The following is an 8,067-nucleotide window of genomic DNA, read 5'->3' as shown; positions in this document are numbered from 1 at the left end:
CTCTAAATCAGGCCCTAAGATCGCTGGTGGCATGTCCGCATGGGTGACCCATTTTCCTACTTTAACTATACCTATACTAGAAAGGATACAGCACATTTTTGTTAATATATACCATAATACCTACCTAACTCAACTCCGACGTTTCCAAATGGGAACCTCGGAGAGTCATTCTTGTCCAAAATGCCATCAGAGAAGTCCCATTGCTCAATATTTTTGGCACCTCATTTGTCGGTATGCAGAAACTAAACATATAGATTACATACCTTTTACTCTGGAGTGGGCAGTTTTGGGAGTCTTTGACCCTAATATTTGCATTTGGAAAGTAGGAAGCTTTTATTAGCTTAAGCGTTGCAGGTAAGAAAACAATACTACAGGGGTGGATAGATAGCACACCGCCTAAAATACCTTTTTTTAACAAACTCTAATTTTTGTTCAGGACGGACTGGGTGGAAATGCTTTTACAAAAATATGTGGAACGTTTCTTTATGCTATGGGAATTGTATATTGATATCCTTCCACTTACAACTAGGAAACAAATCCATCACAGCCTCAGTAATACCACATGGTATCTTACTAGGTTAGTGCCACATGGTCCACCTATCTCCCTTAACTGATAGGTATGGTATTCATTAGACTCCCCTACCAGGTGCTTACAATAATATTCTGGAATTGCAGCTAAACTATAGACAACTGTTTTTTTTTGTATTGTTCTTTTTATATGTTGACAGCCCATATGTTGGAATGTACATGTTACACTTGCTGTCTTTTTTGTGTATGTTCTACTTCTAGTAAGGACATATTTATCAAGACTGTAAAAAATATATAGATAGATATACAGTAGATCATCTATAAAGCACAATGGCACTTCAGTGGTAGACAGGATAGCCGTTTGATAAATTATACGACTATAGAATAGACTGTTTTCAATTCAAAACCTAAAAGCCTAAAAGTAAAAGCCTAGTAGAAAAGAAGATATTAAGCTGCATACACACACACAACGATTTTGTAAATGAACGATTTTAGTAAACGATTTTCATTCATGTTTTCATGGGAAAAATGAACGAAAATCGTTTACTAAAATCGTTCATTTACTAAATGTAATGAACTATTTTTTTGAGCTACAAATGATTTTTGCATATTCCCTTAATGAAAATCATTGAGTTGGTCAGTCTGACTGCACTACAAACTACAAACATGAACGTGCATAAACGATAATCGTTCATCGTTTACACACAGCCGCCGGAGCTGGCAGCTGTGTGTTTGCTGTAATCAGCAGCCGCTGAGAGTCTGTCAGACTCTCATCGGCTGCTGCTGCTCCCACTGCGGGAGCCATCTTCTGGCTCCCGCAGTGGGTAATGGGAGAGACGTCGTCATGACGATGTCTCTCCCATAATGTAATGCGGCCGGAGGAGCCGGTAGAAGCGTCGGGACCAGGAGCGGGAGATTCAGGTAAGTGTTTTTTTATTTTTTTATTTAAGTCTCTCTCTACTGGGGGGGACTACTGGTGGCACTACCAGGGGGGGGGGATTACTATGGGGGCCCTACCAGGAGGGATTACTACTGGGGCACTACCAAGGGGGTAGTTTACTACTGGGGGCACTACAAGGGGGGGACTACTACTACTGGGGGCACTACAAGGGGGGGACTACTACTACTGGGGGAACTACAAGGGGGGACTACTACTACTGGGGGCACTACAAGGGGGAGCTACTACTGGGGGCACTACAAAGAGGGGGGACTACTACTACTAGGGGCACTACAAAGGGGGGGGACTACTACTGGGGGCACTACAAAGGGGGGGACTACTACTGGGGGCACTACAAGGGGGGACTACTACTACTGGGGGCACTACAAGGGGGGGACTACTACTAGTGGGGGCACTACAAGGGGGGACTACTTCTACTGGGGGGGCTACTACTGGGGGCACTACAAGGGGGTACTACTACTACTGGGGGCACTACAAGGGGGGGACTACTACTAGGGGCAATACAAGGGGAGGGGACTACTACTAGGGGCACTGCATAGGGGGGAGGGGACTACTACTAGGGGCACTACATAGGGGGAGGGGACTACCACTGGGGGCACTGCATTGAGAGACCACTGCTGGGGGCTCTATATAAAGGGCAATACTGGGGGTACTGCATAGGGGGGAAACTACAACTGGGGCCACTATTTAAAGGGCATTGCATAAGGGCTACCACTATTTGGGGAACTGCATGGGGGGTGGACTGCTACTCTGGGCACTATATAAGGAGCACTGCAGCATAGGGGGTACCACTATTGGGGGCACTATATAAGGGGCTTACTACTGGGGGCACAAGGGGCACTGCACAGGGGGGACCACTACTGGGGGCACTATATAAGGGGCTTACTGCTGGGGGCACAAGGGGCACTGCATAGGGGAGAATCACTACTGGGGGCACTACTGGAGGCCTGCATAAGGGTGTTCTCTCCTGTGGCACACGGGGGCACTGCATATGGGCACTACGACAGGGGGCTGCCCATAATCTTTATTTTTACCTTACATTAATCCCATATGGACCCGCCTCCTCCCTGAAACACTTGAGGGGGGACGGCACCATAGCACGCACGTTCTTCGGGCACCCTGGCTACACGCTACTCCTCTGCCAGGGCCGCCTGCATGCATTTGCCCCCCAGGCTAAAAGTTGCCAGCCAGCCCCTGATTAACAGCCACCCGCTGTTCCCTTAGAGCTTGATATGCTCAGCAGTACTTAGGTGGCTGCCTGGTCTTAAACTCTGGATAGTAGGGGCTTACATGGCTATCCTGATGGCCACTAGATGTTGTGCAGCTGGTGATAGTTTTGGTACTGGATGTGGCCTAACTGGTTGAGATGTAGCTTGGGGAGCCAAGGTGCAGCTTGGGGAGTCAAGCAGCGACTTTGAGAGCTGAGGGCCAAGATTTGGTGTGACCTTGAGGGTTGAGGTGCGGCACTGGACACAAGGTGCTAGCACCAAGCTGCAACCTTGAGGGTCGAGGTGCGGCCTTGAGGGCCGCGGTGTGGCACTGATGGCAAGGTGTGACATTGAGGGTCGAGGTGCATCCTAAAGGGCCAAGGTATGACACTGGCAGTTAGGTGTCACTGGTGTAAGGTGCCAGTGAGTGTCTGCTGCTGGCAGGTAGTGGTGCAGGATGCAGATTTAAAACAGGTATTAATCAGGTCTCTCTGGAGCAAAGTGGAAGACATCTGTCATCCTTGAGGGTCGAGGTGCGGCCTTGAGGGCCGGGATGCTGCACTGGTGCTGAGGTATGACCTTGAGGGTTGAGATGACCAGGACTGAACAGAGACTACTTGATGAAGTAGCTGCATAAGCGGTGAGGCTGCAGACTCAGAACAGACTAGAGATGACCACTGCTTATTGCAGGTTCTCAGCTCTGGATGTTCAAGCAAGAGCGAAGTGTTTGTGGAACAATAACACAGTGGTCGTGTACAGATAACGAGCATAGGCAGGCAGATGCTTGACTAGCAGGAACCAGGTGGATACGTAGGGATACGCTATAGATGGCAAGATTGTGCTAAACCAGCAGACTTATAAAAGGTGAAGCAGCAATTGTGTGCAAGGCAACAGATTGGGAATTAGCCAACAGGTGGGAGAGAACATGTCAGCTAGTGTGCCCGAAGTGTGTGCAGCAGCCTCGGGTCTCAATCTCCTAGCAACTGCAGGCGCCATCCCAGTAAAGCATCCACATTGCCCGGCAACCCCGAGGGATCTGTCTGAAGATGCAGCCTGAAAACAGGATGGCCTGGAAGGGGAGAAACAACCGGGGCATGAGACTGTAACAAGGCACGACTGCAACTTGTGACAGCACCCCCCCCCTTGAAGAGAGGTTAAACCCTAGAGCCAGGCTTTTTGGGAATTCTTTAAAAAAAGTCCTTCTTCAGCTCCAGAATGTACCAAAACTTCTCTGGTACCCAAGAACGCTCCTCTGGCCCGTAGCCCTTCCAATGGACCAAGAAATATAACTGTCCCTGCACAAACTTGTCCAAAATCTTCTCCACTACGTACTTTTGCTGATCTCGAACCACCACAAGAGAAGGTCTTCTAGGGAGTCCAAGTCTGAATCTGGTGGAGAGAAATACCAGCTTTAGCAGGGAACAGTGAAAGGTATTATTAATTTTGAGCGTTTTGGGCAACTTGAGCCAAAAAGCCACAGGACTAACTTGGGCAATGATACAGAATGGTCCGATGAACGTGGAGCCCTACTTCTGAGAAGGCTGGTGGAGCTTGATGTTCTTAGTGGAGAGCCAAACCAACTTTAAAAAAACATGGTTTCTGATGGTTATCTGCCAGAACCTTAGAGCGAAAAGATGCCCTGAGGAGACATAAGTGAACCTTGTTCCAGACCGATCGAAGCCAAGAAACAGAGGGTACTGATTGAGGATTTCTTGCATTAGGCTCATAGGAATTTGCTCTAGGATGATACCCGGTGATGCACATGAAAGGCAAGACTGAAGATGAAGCATGAGTGGAGTTATTGTAGGCAAATTAAGCCAGAGGCAAATGATCAACCCAGTCATGATGACACTTAGAGATGTCATCATTCAGTTTGCCTGTTAGATTAGAGGCTGAGACTGCTTCCTAGAGCCAAACAGAAAGACCTCCAGAAGCGGGCAATAAATTGAATTCTTCAGTCAGAGAAGATGTCCTGTGGTAAACCATGGAGAGAGAAGATGTGATTTATAAACTGAGTGTTCAACTCTTTGGCAGTGGGGAGTTTGGTTAATGGAATGAAATACGCCATCTTGCTAAAGCGATCCACCATTGTCCATATGATGTTGCAACATGAAAAAGGAGGAATATCCACTACAAAATCCATCGCAATATGGGTCCATGGTCTTGACAGCACTGAAAGAGGAAGCAGATGACCATTAGAAGTGACACGTGGAGGCTTATTCCTGCTGCAGATGTCACAAGCCAGAACGAACTCACGGACATCTTGAGTTAGAGATGGCCACAATACTGAATGAGACAGCAACTCAAGAGTTTTAGAGATCCCCAGATGACCTGCTGCCCTGCTGGAATGAAAGTCTGACAAAGCTGGTCCTCTCCATCTTTCAGGGACAAACAACAATCCTGGAGGTTTACCTGGAGGAGCCTTTGACTGAAGAGACTCCGCCAGATTTTGTGTCAAGCCAACATTAATCCGAGAGCAAGGAATGGTGTGCTCATCAAAGATAACAGACTCCTGAACAGTGAGAAAACTTTGGGAGTGTAATGTTCTTGGATCCAGGCTGGAAAGACGTAACATAATTAAAGCGGGTGAAGAATAATGCCCAATCAGCCTGCCTAGAGTTCAGTCTTTTCGCAGCTCTGATATTAGATAAATTCTTATGGTCAGTCAAGACAATGATCTGATGTTTGGCCCTCTCCAGCCAGTGTCTCCAGTCCTCGAAAGCCCATTTGATGGCCAGCAACTCACAATTGTCCACATCATAGTTCTTCTCGAAAGGGGGAAAAACTTTTGAGAGAAGAAGAAAAAGGGTGAACTTTGTTGTCCTGTGGATCCTTCTGAGGTAATATGGCCCCAACTCTAACCTCAGAGGCATCCACCTCCATAACAAACAGAAGCTCCAGATTCAGGTGACACAGGATGGAAGCGAATGTGAAAGCTGTCTTCAGGTTGCCAAAGGCCTTGATAGCCTGTGCAGACCACATAGCTGTATCTGCTCCCTTCTTGGCTAACTGCACTATTGGGGCCATGATAGTGGAGAAGGATTTGATGAACCTCTGATAATAATTGCCAAATTGTCAAATCCGAGGAAGCATTGGATTTCTCGAGTTTTGTATAAAAGTGGTTTTCACAAAGTTTCTGTAGTACCAGTCTGACATGACAATGATGTTGATCCAGTTACTGGGAATAGATCAAAATGTTATCAAGGTAAACTACAGCAAATGTACCCATAAACTTGTTGAGGACATCATTAATAAGGTCCTGGAAGACGGCCGGGGCATTGGCGAGAGAGGGCATTAAATGCCATCTTCCATTTGTCACCCTTCCTAATGCATATCAAATTGTATGCTCCCGAGAGCTCAATTTTAGAAAAGCTGGTCGCATCTCTCAACTGATCAAATAGAACTGAGATCAGCGGCATAGGGTAGGAGTTCTTGATAGTGACCCTGTTTAGACCCCGATAATCTATACCAGATTCGAGTGACCCATCTTTCTTCTCAACGAAGAAGAAACCTGAACCAATGGGAGACTTAGATGGACAAATAAAACCTTTGGCCAAACTCTATTGGATGTATTCCTCCATAGTTTTGCTCACAGGAATAGAGAGGGCATATAATTTTCCCTTAGGGAGCTTGGCGCCAGGCACCAGATCAATTGCACAGTCATAAGGTCTATGTGGGGGAAGTGTATTGGGCTTTTTCTTGCAAAATACATCCAAAAAGTCATGATATGGGACTGGCAATTCCAGGGGAGCATTTGGAGCTTAACACTAATATTGGATAGTGGACTACCGTTGAGCCCACAGATAGAGATTGGGTGTGTCAGGACTTTAGATGGAACTCCCAGAGTGTTAAAAAATGAGATGTCCATAAAATTTCTGGTTGCTCCACTATCCAAAAAGGCGGTAGTAGAAAACTCCCTTCCTGAAACTTGAATGTGAGCTGGCACTAAGATGGATTTTTTGGGAGAAACAGAAGGCCTAGAGCTGCTGGGAGCAGCTTTTCCCTACTTAGAAGGGCAGGAATTAGCAGTGGGACATTTTCCTCTACAATAGAGGCAGACACCCAGGGCCCACCTCCTGAGCTTCTTCTCTGCAGACAAGCAGAGAGCCCCAACCTGCATGCCTTCCCCTTGCTATGCTGTCGAATCAAACACTGCCAACTGATGAGGGCAAGGCCAGAAAGTCCTTCTCCACTCTTTGTTCTTGATTTTACTTAAGGGTTCTATTTAGACGGTGATTGGCATACCCCAACTCACTCTCTAGGGAATGGTACTCCTCTTATATAGGTTTCTTTTGGAAGTAGAAGAAATCCCCAATCGTGGTTGGGGGCAGTTACCCCTTATGCAGCAGATTTCTATATGTTGTAAGTATATACAGGGGAACATACCCCACTTACAGCCTGTATGAGGGGTGTAGCATATAAAGATATCTTTCAGATGTATTATAAGAGTCCCATGTAGATCAGCATACCCCACTCACTGTGTTCATTTATGGTTCTATGCACGTCAAGGTTTCTTTTCTACGAGTATCCTCTCCCAAGTATGTGTGGTGGACATTTCATATAATCCATGAAGTTGGTAAAAAAAAGTATTTATTCCAAAAAGCAATATTTATAGCAGTCCAGCAAAAATAGTGACAGTGAGCTTACTGTCCTCTATAAATAGTTTAAAAAGCCAAAGCTACATGTCAGAAATGATGAAAAATCTAAGGAACCTCATAAGAAATAAAAAACACAAATCCTCTTAATTAAATGGTTCCAGCAGACATACAGTACCTCATGGATAAAGGATAAAAAAAAGCTGTTCATTCTCCTCTCTGTCAACACGTTTCGGTTGTGTAAACAGAAAGAGGAAAGAGAACTCTCTTTTTAGGGGCACTCTTATATTCCAAATGTATCACAATTCCATAAACCTTAATACATAACTTTTATTGATTATACATTAAAAATACATGTGCAAGTATAGGCCTGCTCAGACCCAAAGCTTTTACTGCCAAGGAGGAGGGGCAGTACTGATATATACATACAAGAAAGGGAGTGAACAAACAATAAAGATGCCGGCATCTGACTGAGGAAGCAGAGTGAAACGCGCGTCTCAGACCCGCGAGTCCCGCTGTGTACAGGCGGGACTCAATGCAGCAGTACAGACATAGGCTCCATGTGAAGCAGGTCCTATTCAGGTGATATTGGCTCCCTCTCCTTGAGGACACCCAGGTACCTTACACCTCTCTCCTTTATCTCCAGTGTAAGTGGTGACTATTTGATTACATGAGAGAGCAGGGGACCCTGCTACACCGTTGGGCGACAGAGCGCTGCTCACCCTGTATTAGTCCCACCATCGCTACACCTTACCTTGTGATCTTTTACCATTGCATA

This window comes from Taudactylus pleione, unplaced genomic scaffold (genome assembly GCF_031769625.1).
Source record: "Taudactylus pleione unplaced genomic scaffold, aTauple2 ptg000396l, whole genome shotgun sequence".
Taxonomy (NCBI): Eukaryota; Metazoa; Chordata; class Amphibia; order Anura; family Myobatrachidae; genus Taudactylus; species Taudactylus pleione.
Note: the sequence above shows the minus strand (reverse complement) of the source record.